Genomic DNA, 17,370 nt, shown 5'->3' on the forward strand with positions numbered 1-17,370 from the left:
GCCAAATTTGTTCATTTGTCTTTGGACCATTCGGTGTCTGTGTTCATTATGTTCCAAAATAACTTGAAAGAAAGACTGTAGATCCCCATTTCAAAAGAACCCCTCCAAACATTCCAGAGGCTTCAGTGTCATTGCAGTCAATGACAATGGCAGAATATTCACTACCCTGGCAAAGGATAAGTGAGACGGAGTTAGTTTATGTTTAGCAAAAGAAACTCCAATGAAACGAGATCTTTGTACAGGAAAAAGTCACCAGTATTTCATTGTTTCTGGTTTCCACTGATTATGTGAGGATGAAGAGTACACGCTAGGGAGAGACAACTGCCTCTTCAAATGCATTTTCATCTTGCAATAACAAAAAACCTGTACCTGAACATTAAAAATAAATGGAAATCATTACTTCTGATGGGTATGATGCAAAGTGCCCTCAATTCCCTTTGAAGACAAAAAGGGACTTGTCAGTAGGTGGCTTTAAAATAAATGAATGAAAGGGAACAGAGACATGATTTCATTTCAAAATGGTATTTTCCTTAAAGGAATCAAAAAGCGAATGCTGTATCGACAAAAGGGGAGGGCATGTGCGTCTTCAATCTCTCTCTCTCTGTCAGCCAGTTTCATATATTAAGTAAAACCTTCTCCATGAAAACTTCAGAAAAATATTTACTACATGTGATGTTTCACTAAAACAAGAGGGCACACCTGGCAAATGCACTCATTTCCAGTTGTTTAAGGGAATCTGGCATAGCTGCCTATGGCTTTCTCAGCTGATGCCAACCAGTGTATCCCTATTGATATGCTCACTCCAAGGGAGAATCAGCTATAGCAAGACTGGGATAGTGGCAATTCTTTCTTCTTCCCACTCAAACAGAATAGCAGAGGAGGGGACGGTGCTATGCATTTCCAGTTCAGTGTCAAGGAGTGTAAAATGTTGCATTCTAGGAGCCCATTGTGGTGCTGTGAAATTTCACATCAGGTGAAGTGAAACTTTAGTTTAAGAGCGATAGTTCTCTCTCATGAAACCGAATCAATTGGAGAGTTGCCTGCTGTACCTCTAAAATTGACTACTGTGGGCGGCAGTTCACTATATTTGACTTGGCCAAGAGTTTGTTCCTATTTCTGCTAGAGGGTATTTGTGCATACGTACAATTAGATATTTTTATTACATTTTGCACATTAGAATTAAATTGAAATAAAAACCGTGCATTTCAAATGGTTAAAAGATTCTCCTCTCTCTCATACCAGTTTTGAACCAGTGAAACATCATTGGCTCTACCAGAGTTATTCCAGATTTACAGTGATGTAAGTGAGAGGGGAATCAGACTCATAGTAATACTGATCAAAAAGAGGAGGACCTGATTAAAAAAATAGCTATGGATATATAAATATAAAAAAATCACTCTTGCTAAATAAATCCTACATTGATTGATGGGAAGGGACAGATTGCACCCTGCTGCTCTATGGATGTTCAGTGAGAACAGCAGCACAAGCCAACCCTGCTTGTACACCTGGGGAACACATGCTGAAGTAGCAAAAATGACCCAACCAAACATCACATAAAACTGTAATGAAGTGCATCATTTTAAAGCCAAAAGGTCCTAACAAGTGAGCTGACTTTCAAAAGTGCTGAGCAGCTAGCTACCAGTTTAGTCCTGCTGGGCATGTTGTGCACTTTTGAAAATCAGGCTCTTTCTGAGGATGAATAAATGTAGCATGCATTTTTGAAGATTTTGCCCACTTTTTAAATGTTGTGAATGATTTTAGGCACAGCAAACTTTTAGCCACTGCTAGATGAAATCTATTGCACACAAGAGGCACTATGTACAGTTTGCAGGCAAATGGAACTGTGCACATTCTGAGACTCAACCATCAACTGAAAATGCATGCCTGTTGGTCATGGAAACATTTCAACGTGTCTCAGATATTATTTTCTAATCAGTGTTTTCCTTTCACTAGGCAAATATGAGTCAAGCTGTCTCTGAAAAGAAGAAGAACACGAGCCCAGATTGTTTCTTATGCTGCTCCAGAGCTTATAGGGGTTGTCTCAACCAATCGGGGAACCAGAAACAACACCATGTGACTTCAGCTCTATGTCTAGTCCCAGTGAAGCCAACTCAAAAATGCCCTGTGAAAATCTGCAGTGAAATTTGCATCCACATCAGAACAATGCAAACAATTTCATGGTCATTTTTCAGTAACACTTCTGCAAACAAACAGAATGTGGTTGGAAACAACACGTTTTTCACAGAAGCTAAGTGAATTCAAAAGGGGGTATGTTTAGGGAGTGTTTCCAATTTTGCTGCAAAGCTTCATATCGCTCTAATGACCACAAATGTAACTAATACTGTTGGTTGACAACATATGCAAGAACAAAGAGACAAAGAGAGCAATTACAGGAAAACTGTTAACCCATTGAGTGCCCAATGGCAAAATGGAAGACTGAGGCAGCTGTATCAGAAGAAATAGAAGAAAAGTCAGAGAGAAACACATATAAATTCCCAACAAATACTAAAAAGAAAGACACATTCAGTAAGTCAGCTGAGATGTACAAGGATGCCCTGTGTCTGCTCCTAAGCCAGGTTTTAAAGTTTCATTGTGGTATTATGTATGATACTGTATCTCTGTTGCAGTTGCATAGTATAATCTGCCTCTCAGGGGAGTGAGTGGAGGAAGGCAAGCCCAGAAGGGTATGTTGCAATCAGAATGTAAAGTTTTTGTTAGACACATCAGTGATCCTGGATGACTAGATCTCAACCATGTGCCTTTTATCATCTTCAGTTAACTCACAGTTATCATGCTTTGTCATCTCCAGGCTGGGCTACTGGAATGTGTGTCATTTAGGTCACTGTGAAGCTTCAGCTAGAGCAAAATATTGTCACCTGCATCTAAAGTTGAGCAAGCTGGTGTGCATGCAACACCTTTAACTCTGTGCTCTGAGCTGGTTACCAAAATCCTCTTCTGGATGCAATTCAGTTATCATCCAAAAATCCCTGAAAGGTCGCAGACCTGACTATTTTAGGCTCAGAGTGTCTGTCTTTGCCTTTGCCTACTTGCAACGGTAGCATTCCAGAAGAAAGGTCTTGCTGTCTTCCCGCAGGGATGAAATTAAAAAGGAGAATGGCAGAATAGTCTAGGCACAGATCCCTCAGCTCTCAAGCTCATTCCCTTCTGTGGGTCACTATAGTGCAAGTTACGTTTTTTTAGGACGGAGAGCAAGTTTCATTTCCCACAGTTTAGGCCTCATAGCCTGATGGCATTAATCTCATCAGCGGGTGAGGGAACTGGGTGTAGGCAAGGGTGAGTTTCATCAGTGACCATTTTGGCAACAGCTGTTCATTTTAATCTCTAAAGTGCTCAGATATCACAATGATGGGTGCAAAAGGAATTACCAAAATAAATAATGTTTTTACAACATTTTGATAAATACACAAGCTGTTGAATGGCTGCTACATATAGAAATAATTGCCACCACCATTGTTATTACTTATGATATGGTATTCTACAGGAAGCTTTTCATACTTGTTTCTGATCTCAATATTCTTAAAAAGGTATGTTTATGTTTGGTGGATTTTTTTTTAATCTATTGTACACATTTACCGATCTGATGGCTTAGCAACATCTGAAATTCAAAACTGGCATATGTGTCTAGCTAAATCTGAACACTCCCCAAGCAGTGTCAACAAACCCCAGAAATGCAAAGCTGAGTGAAAATGCAAATATAGCCTGCATCATGAAAGTTCTAGTCTTGTTTTATGTGCTTTATCAGAATTAATAGAAAGTATAATCATACAGCTTAAAAAAAGGTGAAATGGATCACAAACATGTAGTTTCTGTTCTCTGTGAAACTGAATATATTTCCGTAGTTGCACTCAGATAACACATAGCTTTGATTTCCCTCAGATATGCCAATTGCAGAGTCACTGGAACAACTATTCTATGAGATAAATATCTCATTTTCAGAGATTGTGCACATTTTATCTGCTTTGAATTGATTCAATATGGTTTCTTCACAACAGTTTTCAAGCAGAGTAAATATTAAATTGACCTAGATACAGAAGCCAAAACTAATTAATTTTGGTCAACATAATCCTAACAAATTAAGACATGTTAAATGAGCTATACTGATCTCTTTTGGCCCTCTGAAAAAAATATGTATTTGTGCCTCATGGCAATATGGTACAAATGCAGTATGTTCAACATTGTTTGTTGAATTTTACTCTTGAATGTCTCAATGTTTCACATTCGTGGGGATCTCTCACACAGTATATAATTTTAAACACACTAGGCTGCATCTTTCATTCATCATCACCAGTAAAGAGAATGTAAATCAATCAAAAGTCCACTGCAGAACAGGAAGCATGCCAATCAGAAACAGATTTATTTATTTCCCTTGAAACCAGGCAAAGAACAATAGTAACACCCCTTAGAAAGGCTCAAAAGATGAGGCATAACACAAATATTCAAATTACGTTCCAAAGACACATTACTTTGTGCTATGTAAAGTCTAAATTATACTAACATGTGACTTAATGGAGGTAGAGCTGATCTGAGGCAAGTTATGTAAACATCTTTCTACAATTAGGCAACATCATTTTCCATAGTAAATCTCATGAAAATATTCATAGTAATATCCTCAGCACAGTGGCTGGAAGCCAGGTACCCCAAAGGTTATAAAAATCCATCCGAACTTAAATCACTATGCCGCACCATTGCATATTCGCACGTAACTTGATGACACCAAAACTTTGGCTTCGTTGTGACTAGGTCAGAAACATACCAATCGCCCCCGGTTTCCATTTTCCTTTCACAAGACAGACTCCTACGTACTTCTGGCAACAGCACTTGGCATGGCCCTTAGGGCACTTGGACTCCGTCTAGTAGAAAACCTCTCATAACCTAAAGTTCCTGAACAGGCAAACACAAGAAAACACCAGAGACAGTTCAAACAAAACAAAAAAAACCACAGCAACCAAGAACCTGTTCTTTCTACTATTTCCCAGATGCTTCCCCATTAAAACTCTCTCCAGTTTCACCCAGGTGCAAAAATACATTTTAAGTCATTAGCTTTTATTCATTTTACCCAGGAAAAACATAACCCAGTGTCAGATCTGTCATTGCCTGCAGTGATCTCAGGGATCTATCAGTGCCACAGTTAGGACCTGATCGTAAGTCAATGGAACAATTTCTCTTGGAAACTTTGGATTTCAGTCCAGTCCTGACAGTATACATTCACCCATTATTGACAGCTTCTCCTTAATATTCAAAACCATCTCTGCTAATTCCTTCTTAAATGGTTTGCTAAACTGCATTTTCCTCTCCTTTTCTATGCCTCCTTCCAACCTACAGCATTCCTTTTCCAAATCTCTAGCACTCCATCTAAAACGCTGCTCCAATCATTTTCCATTTCCCATCACCCTGAATATTTCTCCCCTTTCTTTAATTTCTTCAGTGGCTTTCCCTCTTTTTTCTTCTCCATACATTTTGAGCATCTCCCTCTCACCTTCTAAGTTCTCTTTAAATCTGTCCCCACCTATATTTTCTCCTCTGCTTAGTAGCACATTTGATCTGTTATAAAACATCCCAAACTATCAAAATGCTGTATAAATAATATTAGTCAAGGTGAGTGAGGTAATATATTTTATTGGCCCAACTTCTGTTGGAGAGAGAGACAAGATTTTGAGCTACACAGAGCTCTTCTTCAAGTCTGGGGAAGTTACTCAGCATGTCATAGCAAAATATAAGGTGGAACAGATCAGGGTTAACACTTGACGCAAGAGATCATTCAGGGTGATTTGAGCAGTTAACACCCCTATAGTCCTAGGTTTAATGATTCATTTGCCAACAAATTCTTCCTCGAAGTGGCCCAGGAAGAGGCTGGCGTCCTGAAGAGCCATCCTAATGCCGAGGGCTGTTGTGGAATATTTGGACTCGTAGAAACCATCCTCAAATCACTCACCACCCAAAGGGCCAGTTTCCTTCAGGACACAAACAATGTTCCCTCTAACTTTTCCATCCACGTGCAGAATAAATTTTGTTATGTGCATCAAAGTATATTCGGATGAGTGCCACCAGTGTAAACAAAAAAATTAGATATAATATGTATTTTTAAAAAGTTACCATAGAGATAATTAGTCCAGCCAGAACAGGTTAGGCATTTTAGAACTCACTACTCAAAGAATTTAAATGCAAGAGAAATAAAAATTATGAAATGCATAGACCAGTCAAAACACTAAAATAAAAATAAAATTACAGAGAATATATATGCATTGTTGGAAGTACCAAGAAGTAACAACAATAATAATACAAACATGTGTTGGGAGGTGAGTGTGAAAGAGACAGAGTGTGTGTGTGTGTGTGACACAGAGACATGTGTGTGTGTGTGTGTGTGTGTGAAAGACACCCAGAGACAGTATGTGTACTCGCTAGTGGGGAAGTTTCTGAGAGATGCCATGCGCTCTCTCTTTAGGGCACCCACTGAAAGCTCTCCTGCTGTGTCCTGAGCCCCATCTCCTCTGTTCCCGCTCTGCAGAGATGGGGTACGTGGGCAGGTGTGAGCTGGCTGCTGGGGAAGTCTCAGAGACTGTGTGCTGTCTCTTTTAAAAAAAGACACTCACTACCTGGAGGCTGGAGGCTTCAGACCTCAGACCGCAGCAACTCTGAGTCCTGAGCTGGACTATCCCCTCTGCCCTACTCTGCAGAGATGGGGTACAGGGGCGAGGAGAGTGGGACATCCTGACATCAGCACCACCCCCCCTACACTCTGCACAGCCAGCAGGAGGGTCCTGGGAACAGCTGAAAGAGCAATGTGGCTGCAAAGCAGCGGGGGGGGGGGGGGCACCTGAACACACACTGCCAGATGTGCGCGGCTCTGCTAATCAGCTGCGTCGCACTTGAATCTCTCCTGGGCAGCCGCTCAATCGTGCAGCTTGCAGGGAACATAGAACACAGCCAACTTCCTCCAGAAACTCTGCAACATTAACAACTTCCCTCAGAATACCATCCTTGACACCATGTATGTCCATGCCCTATACACTAACATCTCTCACTATGACAACATTGCTGTCTGCATCAAAGACAATGGACAGCACTCAGATGTTAACCCCAAACACATCTCCAAACTCATTCATTTAATTATCATCAATAATAATTTTACATTCGAAAACAAAACAAACCTTTTGTCCAAACCATGGGAACAGCCATGGTTACCAGGATGGCTCCCCAAGATGCCAACCTCTTCATGGGCCTCCTCAAGAGAGAGTTTTTAAACCAATGGACCGTGAAATCAATGACATCCCTGAGATACATCAATGCTCTAGCAGTGTAAATCAACAATAAATTACATTTGCATTCATTGTACAGCCCCTCTGCACTGCCTGAGTGGTGTAAAGTGGCCTTAGTGTAAATGAAAATCAGACCCTCAGACCATGATCCTGTAATGGGATGCCATTTGGCAGACCCCTATACCTAAACAGACTCCTATTGACATTAGGAGACTTTGAATCATTTTGCCTGCACATTCACATAGACTGTATTGTAGACCTCCGCCTTGGTCATCACAGCAGTAGTCACACTAATATAGTAGATACAATTGAGCCAACATCACTTCTTCCTCATAAAAGGCAATTATGAGCTCCTCTCCACCTTTTGGCAGAATAGCTCTTCAGGTACCTGGGAGCAATACATTGTGGTAATAAGCAGCATCTTCACACACAGTTATATTCTTGTTTCCTATCTTCAGTGTCTAATTTTGTGTCACAGGCATTCTTCCTCAGCACCTGCATCAATATTTCAGCACTTTAAATTTCGTCAGATGAAAGTAGTCATGCTTCCATCTTCCTAGCATGCAGCGGTGGCAGCAGCACACTCCATTACCATAGCAACTCAAGGGCGCCTAAGCAACAAAATAAAACTGTCAGGCAGAAAGCTCTAAAAAAAGACCCCACCACCTGACTAACAAGGTCATGAGTAAATACAGCACGTAATTCTGATCAATAAAAATGTGCTTGTGTTTTAAATTCAAATTCACCCAGAAACAAACTCAAAAACAAACTTAATATGCACAAACAATAAACTGCACTTCCTGGGTCGTACTGACTGAAAGGCAGCAAATTTCAGCAAACAAAAGCAAATACTTATTTGCAAAAAGCACAAGTCACCTGAGGAAATAATTGTCACAAGATGTCACTGAGGTCAAAAATTTAGCAGGATTCAAGAAAGGATTGGACATTTTTATGAATAATGAGGGCACCTAGAGATAAAATAGAAAGGAGTTTAAAATAATAACCACCTAGAGTTTTGGAAGGGATAGAAACCCTCATGATTCAGGGCAAAATCAGCTTCTAGCTGATGAGGATCAGGAAGAAACTTTCCCCAGGGTCAAGTTATTTCATAACTGCCTATGGCTTCTTTGTATCAGGAGGCAATTGTGTTAGTCTGTATCCACAAAAACAACATGAATCTGAAGAAGTGAGGTTTTTTTACCCGCGAAAGCTTATGCCCAAATAAATCTGTTAGTCTTTAGGGTGCCACCAGACTCTTTTGTTTTTATGGCTTCTTGTACCTCCTTCTGAAACATCTAGCACAGTTGGAGGCAGCATACTGTATGAGATGGAACGCTGGTCTGTCTGGTATGGCAATTCGTATGTTCCTATGATAGTATATGTCTTTATCAGGTCAGTTCCACAACCTGGGCTTCTAGGGACTGTAAATGATGCTATACAATCCAGAAATGGGTCATTTTCTTCCACACTGCTCTTTATGCTTAGAATGCCCTTTCTCCACTGATGTGCAAGACCATTACACAAGCCCTTCCTCCAGAACTACCATGACCCTAAGAACCTGTCACTGTCAACTAGCAAAGGATTCACTATTTTGTAATAGCAACCACTAACAGGCCTGACAAACTCACTCCACCCAGCACACCGCTTTCACAGCATTTATCCATAAAGAGTGTCATACTAGGTCTTCAAGAAAAGCCAGGATCACACTGGTCATTCATATCTTTGTGAAGATAAAATAAATACTATGTAAGAAGGGGTGTGTGTGTGTGTGTATACATTGAAAATATGTTCCTAAAAGTATGAATCCAGGCTGGGTTAACAAACAGATTTTTGCCAGACAATGGATCTATATTCACCTGTCTGCCTCAGTCCACATATAAATTAAGCATTGCACACCATCACAGTGGGAGCACCTTTTGCACATAAAATCATATGAAGATGTGAAGTTAACAAAGAATCAGGACCCAAAACCAAAGAACTTTGGGGTATTAGGAGAAGCCAATAGGACACGCTTTCTTTCTACACCCGAGGAAGTAATCAGGCAGTGTGATTACATTCATGACAACAGGATGCCAGCCAGCCTTGGTTGGAAACCCTGCAAGAAAGCTTGGGTGAAATAAGACTTAGATAGATAAAGTTAATTTTCATCTCTAGAAAGTGTGTATTGTGTTTGTTTTATATGTAACTTTTCTGTTTCCATTATCCTCACTATCTCTTCAATCTTAACAATCTATCATTGTTTTCACCATACATATATCTCAGTGTTGTGATGCTACATAGGAGCTGAGCCACAGCTGTATCAAACGAGCTGCTGTGTTCACCATCCAGTTGGGGATAGCAAACCTGGAATTGCTGTGAGTAGCGTGTCGGGGCTGGATATCACAAAGGAACACTTCAAAGGGGCTTGGGGACCAGGGTGCCCCATTATTACCCTGAAATCAAAGTGAAGGCTAGCAGTGAGGGCGAACAGAATGTTGGGAATCATCAAGAAAGGGATAGATAATAAGGCAGAAAATATCATATTGCCTCTATATAAAACCATGGTACGCCCACATCTTGAATATTGCATGCAGATGTGGTCGCCCCATCTCAAAACAGATATATTGGAATTGGAAAAGATTCAGAAAAGAGCAGCAAAAATTATTAAGGCCTTGGAATGGCTTCTGTATGAGGAGAGATTAGTAAAACTGGGATTTTTCAGCTTGGAAAAGAGGCAACTAAAGGGTGATATGATAGAAGTCTATAAAACCATGAGTGGTATAGAGAAAGTAAATAAGGAATTGTTATTTACTGCTTCTCATAATACAAGAACAAGGGGCCACCAAATGAAATTAATAGGTAGTAGGTTTAAAACAAACACAAGAAAGTATTTTTTCACGTGACACATTGTCAGCCTCTGGAACTCCTTGTCAGAGGGTGTTGTGAAGGTCAATACTATAACGGGGTTCAAAAGGGAGCTAGATAGATTCATGGAAGATAGGTCCATCAATGGGTATTGTCCAGAATGTGCTGGAATGGTATCCCTAGCCTCTGTTTGCCAGAAGCTGGGACTGGGTGACAGGTTATCATCAAGTGATCCATGCCCTATCTGTTCATTCCCTTTGGGGCACCTGCCATTGGCAACTGTCAGCAGACAGGATACTGGACTTGATGGACCTTTGGTCTGACCCAGTATGGCCGTTCTTATGTTCATTGCCCTGAAAAGATTGTTTAGGTGGCTAACAGGTTGGTGGCATTCTGGAGCTGATATCCAGATAAGCACCAGTAAGTCTCTCTCTTGCTGGAGGCAGTCAGGTAACAAGAACAGGAGTACTTGTGGCACCTTAGAGACTAACACATTTATTTGAGCATAAGCTTTCATGGGCTTATGCTCAAATAAATTTGTTAGTCTCTAAGGTGCCACAAGTACTCCTGTTCTTTTTATGGATACAGACTAACACGGCTGCTACTCTGAAACCTGTCAGGTAACAAGGCGACTCACAATCCTGGGCACCCTGAGAATCATCACAGTAGTATAGTTGTGACAGGATCATACACCTAGTTCACTGGTTAGCTAAGGATCATGCTCCAAGGACTGGTAAATTGGATCCTACAAGATTCACACATGAGAAGATTGGGACCAGACAAAGAAAAGGTTACAGTTTTTATTTATTTATTGTTTATTTCAGGTAAGGGAAATAGAACTAAAGCAGCCCCCAAAATGAGCAAGGACAATGGGAGTGCAGGCGCAGACATCCAGCCCGATACAACCCTCAGCAAAACAGCCATGAAGTTAGCAGTGGCCAGATTGAAGACAGAGAAAGTGGACAAGGAATGAGAGCACTAGAGGTGAGAAGCTGAATGGAGAGCCAAAGAGCAAGAAGTTGCATATCAGCAAATCATTGAACTAAAAGAGAAAGAAGCCCAAGGAAAAAAGAAGGAGCGGCTGTGTAGCCTGAGCCTAATGGACAAACAAGGACAGAGCCCTCAGACTATGGGTAATACTCCCCAATGATCATCCAGCTAGGACAATCCATGCCTTGCATACAGAGAAATGGATTGTATTGAAAAGTTTCTCACCACTTTTGAAAGAATATGGGAACTGCATAAGATTCCAGAAGGAAAAAAAAGAGTACCCACGCTTGTCTCCAAACTCGGGTAAAGTACTGCAAGTGTTTGATGAGATGGAAATGGGGGAAGCATTGAAATGTGAGGAGTTTAAAAAAAGCTGTGTCGCAAAGGTTTCAAACCACGCCCGAGGGTGAAATTGGTTAAGATTTAGGAATCTCAGCAAGCATGATGAGTCATATAGTGTGTGTGCGTAGAATGTGATATTTAATTTAAAAAGCAGGCAAAAAGGAAGGGAATTACTACCACTATTTGACTTCTTTGCACAGGAACAATTCCTGAGTACATGTACTGAAGAAATCAGAGTGGCTATTTGGGCTAAACCCCCTGCCACTGTACAAGAGGCAACTGATATTACTGATTCCTACTGCAAGACAGACTATCCTGTGAGTGCAAACCCTGGAAGGGAGGACAGAAGCCCAGTGTAAACTGGGGATCCTTTTTTATCCTAGGAGGAAAAAAAAAAAAAAAAGGACTGTGATGTGTCCAGGGACCCACCATCCAAGAACTAATCTTTTCCTGGTAATCATAATTACAGGCCTCTATCACAGGAGAACGGTCCAAGAAAGTGATATTCATGTGGCTTCACTGAGCACATGAGAAGAGATTGCTGTAAGCAGGGGGAATCCAAATATAAACTCTGTTCAGCTGAGGTTAATGGTGCTACCTTAGATTCAGGACCCCTGTAGGTGCCTGAGGGGATCCTAGTGAATTTTGTAAGGATTGATTTATTGGAGGATGACAAAGAGTTTATCAAAGGTGCCAAGGTGAATGGCAAAGTCTGCCAAGGCTTGTGAGATACTGGTGCTCAGATCTTCCTAGTCAGGAGAGATGTGATTCAGGAAAGCAGCTTGCTCCCTATGGAAAAAGTGAGCCTGCTAGGTGTCAGACAGTGTAAGGTCACGGTGCCTTTAGCCTCCATTGAATTGGAGAGGAAAGTTTTAAGATATACTTTGAATGTGGGGGTTCTTTAAAATTTACCTGCTGATGTGTTGATTTGGAATGATGTAGTATCAATGGCCAAAGATGGTAATATTGTCTCCCATAGCAACAAGGTATATGTAGCTGAGTTCCCAGAAGTGAACTGTGAAGCAGGAAAGGCAGCTAACAGGGGAGGGAACTCCTCCAGCTCATATTCAGCAGAGAACAACAATGTGTTAGGAGTCACTCACCCCCTTACTGCTGACAGAAGCCATGAGTTTTCAGCAAAGTGCAGACACCTCCCTAGACAGAATCAGGAAAATCATCCTTAATAAAAGCCCAGTAAGTAAAACAGGGGAAGGTAAAAAAAAGCATCTCGTTGCTTTCTTAAACAGAAACTGACATCCATTGAACAGAATTATTCTGTCAGAGAAAAAGACTGTTATGCAATTGTATGGGCTGTCAAGCACTTAAGGCCTTATCTATTTAACAGAAACTGTAGGGTCCTGACAGACCATTCCACATTGGTGTGGTTACATCGAACTGAAGGAACCAATTCCAAATTGCTACTTTGGAGCATCACTATCCAAGAAAATGACATAGAAACTGTGCACTTTAACAGACAAGAAAATATAGAGGCAGAGGCCCTGTCCAGGCAAGAGGGTTATGAACCGATGCCTATGGATCAGTCAGAGGCTGACCATACTGTATGACCTTAAGAACCCCTCACTGTCAACAGGCAAAGGGTTCACTGGTCTAAGAGCAATTCCTAATGGCCTGACAAACTCACCACACCACTGTCATAGTATTTATCCATAAAGAATGTCATGCAAGGTCTTCAAGAAAAAACATGCTCATGCTGGTCATTTATATGATTGTGAAATGTATCTACAAATACCATGTAAGAAGTAGTGTGTGTGTGTGTTTATGCATACACTGAAAATATATCAAAGGATGCATATTCACCTCACCTGTCTGCATCTGTTCACATGTAATTTAAGCACTGTAAGCCAACACAATAGAAGCTCCATTTGCATAAGAAGTCAACAGGAGGATGTGAAATCAACATAGAGTCAGGACACCAGAGAGTAAACTATGGAGTGGGTGGGGAAGGAGCATGGGGAAGTCATCCTGACTCTGGGGACAAACCAATGAATTTTGGAGTATACCAGGAGAAGATAAAAGGACACCTTTTCACCCTGCACCTCAGGAATTAATTGGGCAGTGTGATTACATTCATGAAAATGGGGTCCCAACCAATCTTTGATGGAAACACTGCAAGAAAGCTCTGGGTGAAATCAGACTGCTTTTAGATAGATGCTTAGCCTGTTAATGTTAATTTAGGCTCTAGAAAGCATGTATTGATTTTGTTTTATGTATAACTTTTCTGTTTCCATTGTCCTTACGCACTATCTTTTAAATCTCAACCTTTGGTAATAAACTTATGATTGTTTTCACTCTAAATATATCTCAGTGCAGTGATGTTTTATAGGTACTGGTCCTCAGCTGAATCAAACAAGCCGGTGATTTCTCTGTTTTGCTGGGGATAGCAAACCTGAAATTGCTGTGAGTAGCCAGTGTTGGGCTGGATATCACAGAGGAATGCTTCAAAGAGGTGCCCTATTGTTAACCTGAAAAGCAAAGTGAGGGCTAGCATTGCTCAGAGGTGATTATTTGAGTGGCTAACAGGCTGGCGGTGTCAGAGAGCTCACACACAGCAAGTCTCTCTCTCACTGGACGCAGCAGAGTAACAAAAAGTGGTTCATAGTCTTGGGCTCCCTGAGAACTGTCACACCCACTTCTTATTCAAAGCCGACAAGAAATTAGTCAAGTAAGACATCAACAAAGCAAACCAGTTCTTTACTCCACCATGCTGTGCACTGACTCTCAATGAGTTATCATGTCCCAGGTTTTACCTTAAGGTGCTAGATGGTTATTTTATCATCATTATCTTGTCCTTTTCCATCCCCTGACTACTGTCTTGTTATCCCCTTGTTATTGCAGGGCCCAGATCTTGTATTTTTTTCTTTTTTTGAGATACCCCTAGAAAACTTTTGGGTCCTGTGATTAATGACAATAAAAGGTCATCTAGTCCATCCCTGCAAATGAAATGCAGTTCCCTCTTTTACAATTATTTGTGTTTTGTCCATTCTTGCACATGTTGTGACACTTAAAGATAGCAATAATAAATGTCAGCGCAACAGAGGCTTCTACTACATCTGTTGGGAGATTATTTGACAGTACAGTAGATCTTGCTGTCAGAATGTTTCTCCTGATATTCAGTCTAAATTTTCCCTTTCAGATTTCATCACATTAGTTCTAGATTGCTAAATAATTATGCTAAATAATTCCTCTGCCTCCTTAGAGTTTGCACCTTTCAAATATTCATAGACATATTTAGCTCTTTTTCATCTTTCCTTGTAAAATATTTGCCAGTGTAACTTCATCACAGTTTTCATGGTATTCCTGAGGTCATCATTTTCCAAACTGTGGGTTAGGAGCTCTGGAGTGGAAGGGGGCATAGTGGGTCTCCAAAGTGCTGCAGAATTTAAATGGCTAAAATAATGGGAATTTTTCAATTTTCACAATAAACAGAAGCCTACCTCGTAAAGCCTACCAGTTTTAGCGTATGTGCCATGAAAACATCACTATACACACACACACCCACACAGAGAAATATTTTAAGCATAGAGGTGGAAACTGATATCTCAGATACCTCTTTGTAATAACTGTTGGCCAATGTTGACTTTTTAACTGCCACCAATGTCTCTCATAGTCTGGAAAATGAGAATGCGCTGTTAGCCACATATTAAGTGTATGAGCTAGAAGGGGCTCTAGCTACAAGTCAGGCTCAATGTGTGATAAGGCTGACATAAAGGGAAGGATTTTCAAACATGGTCACTGTTGACATAGCGGGTCGCATTGAAAGCAGTGACTCAGCATTGATCTAATTCTGCTCGCATTAAAACTCCCAGTTACTTCAATGGAGTTAAGCCAATGCTAAGTGCTTTCGAAAACCTGACCCAAAACCTGGAGCTGGAATGCACTCATTTCCAACTGTCATTGGTAAAATAAAGAGAGGACTCTACTAGATTCATAGAGGACCCCTACTTCTCTGACTTCCTTTTCTATCTTTTCTTTCTGTTGTGCTTGTTTTGGTAGCAGAAGAAAGTGCTAATCACGTAATAATCTGAGAGACACACAACATGGTGATAAATAATCATTCACAGTTGGGCTACTTTAAGAAGGATCATTTTTCCCTCTGGCATAATGGCTATAGCTGGATCTCAAACGTACTTTACTCCTCCCTGTATCAGCTTTGCTAAATATGACCCAATCTTTTAAATATTTTAGTAAATAGCTGTAAGGCCTGCATAAGGAGGGTAATTAGTATGTAAAGGCTCAAAAAGAGGATAGCTTGGGAATACCTGTCCTAGGTTTTCCCTCTAGAGGAAATGCTGCAGAGATGCAACATTGTAGAGATTTTAGTGTCAACCTCCCTATCTTCCCCTCCCCCTTTTCTTACTCTGCCTGAGTCAGGTGACATAAAGATGAAGATTTCATGGTTTCTTTTCCCTTCCCTGTAACCATGTTTGTTTTTTTACTAATGATGTCAGGAATCCCAGAGGTGGAAAGGAATCAGGGCCTGATTCTGATAGATTCTTCTGAGGTTGGGCAGGTAGCACACAAGCAGCGCCCTTCCATGCACAGCTCACATCAGGTTCTGACACTGGTGTGGTCTCTGTGTTTGGGGGAGTATAGGGACTGCTCCATCAGTATTCCCTTAAGGGACACATTACTCTAGAGGTGGTGAGAGTGAAGGAAGCAGGGTCCTGGTCCTGGTTCTGGGCCTCGTTGCACTGCCCTATGGTGCTGCCTGGCCACATTGGAGTGTTCAGGAAATGAATGCTCCTCCTTGAAGCACAATTCCTGCCTGAGTTTCCCATCCGGAGGTACCATCTCCCCTTCCCCCTAATCTAGATAGCATCTAAATACTACAATTTGGCCCTCACTAAATACAGTACCAGTTATTCAGATACCCATTTACAGTAAGAGCATCAATGACCTGTTAAATTTAGTGACAGAGTAGAAATTAACATAAAATGTAATTCCCTGAGGTTGACAAATTATGCCATAGATTAAAAACATGTGTGGACTTTGCTGGAGGTCAGCAGGAAGGGATTATATCAGTTTCAGACCTTAATCACAGTGGGAGAGAGATTATTATGATTACATGTCAGAGATGTGGCAGCACTGAGAGACGCTACATCTGTGAGTCATTCCCAGTGGCAGAGCTAACACAGCCACAGCCTGGATAAAAGGATTAAGAGGGCAAGACAGATACATGCCCAGGGAAAGGATGTATGTGTGTGTGCTCATTAGGTGTCAAGACAGATAATTAAGGATTACATTGCATTAAGAAGATCAAGCAGGACTCAGAACACATTCACATACCAGATGCATTGTTAAATTGGTCACCAAATCTACTAACTACTTTCCTCTCCCTTCTCCCATAGGCTTTTCCCTGTTGTTCAGTTGCTCTGAAAAGCCTCTATACTAAATAACAGTAGCAGATTAAAAATTACTTATTTCAGTATAGTTATAAATATTAGATTATTAATAAATTATAATAATCCTGCATTACTTAAGCACCATAGATGTATGATGCTACACACTTCCCTCATCAACATTCCCCAAAAGCCTTTCTTTCTTTCTTGAACAAGATTTCCTCTTAGCATTTTAAGTTTAAAATGCTATCTGTCTAATCTACCTGAGGGATTACCAGTCTCTCATGACATCTGGGAATTGGAATTGCTAACTATCCAAAATAAATTCTTGGAAGGGTAGAAAGGAATGTATATCATGATCCATAGCACCAGAATTTTCACCTTCTTCACATATATAACAAATGACATACTCTCAGCAAAACTCAGGGCTTTCCTGTTCCTAGTCTAGTTTTTTCCATTGTGTGTGATTGTGGGTTGCTTGGATTGTATATTTCAGGCAAATGTTGGTTCCCGCTGGTTTTAATCCAGCTCTGATTTATTTATTTAGTCATGCAGTG

Source organism: Chelonoidis abingdonii, chromosome 6 (assembly GCF_003597395.2).
Source record: "Chelonoidis abingdonii isolate Lonesome George chromosome 6, CheloAbing_2.0, whole genome shotgun sequence".
NCBI classification, from domain to species: domain Eukaryota; kingdom Metazoa; phylum Chordata; order Testudines; family Testudinidae; genus Chelonoidis; species Chelonoidis abingdonii.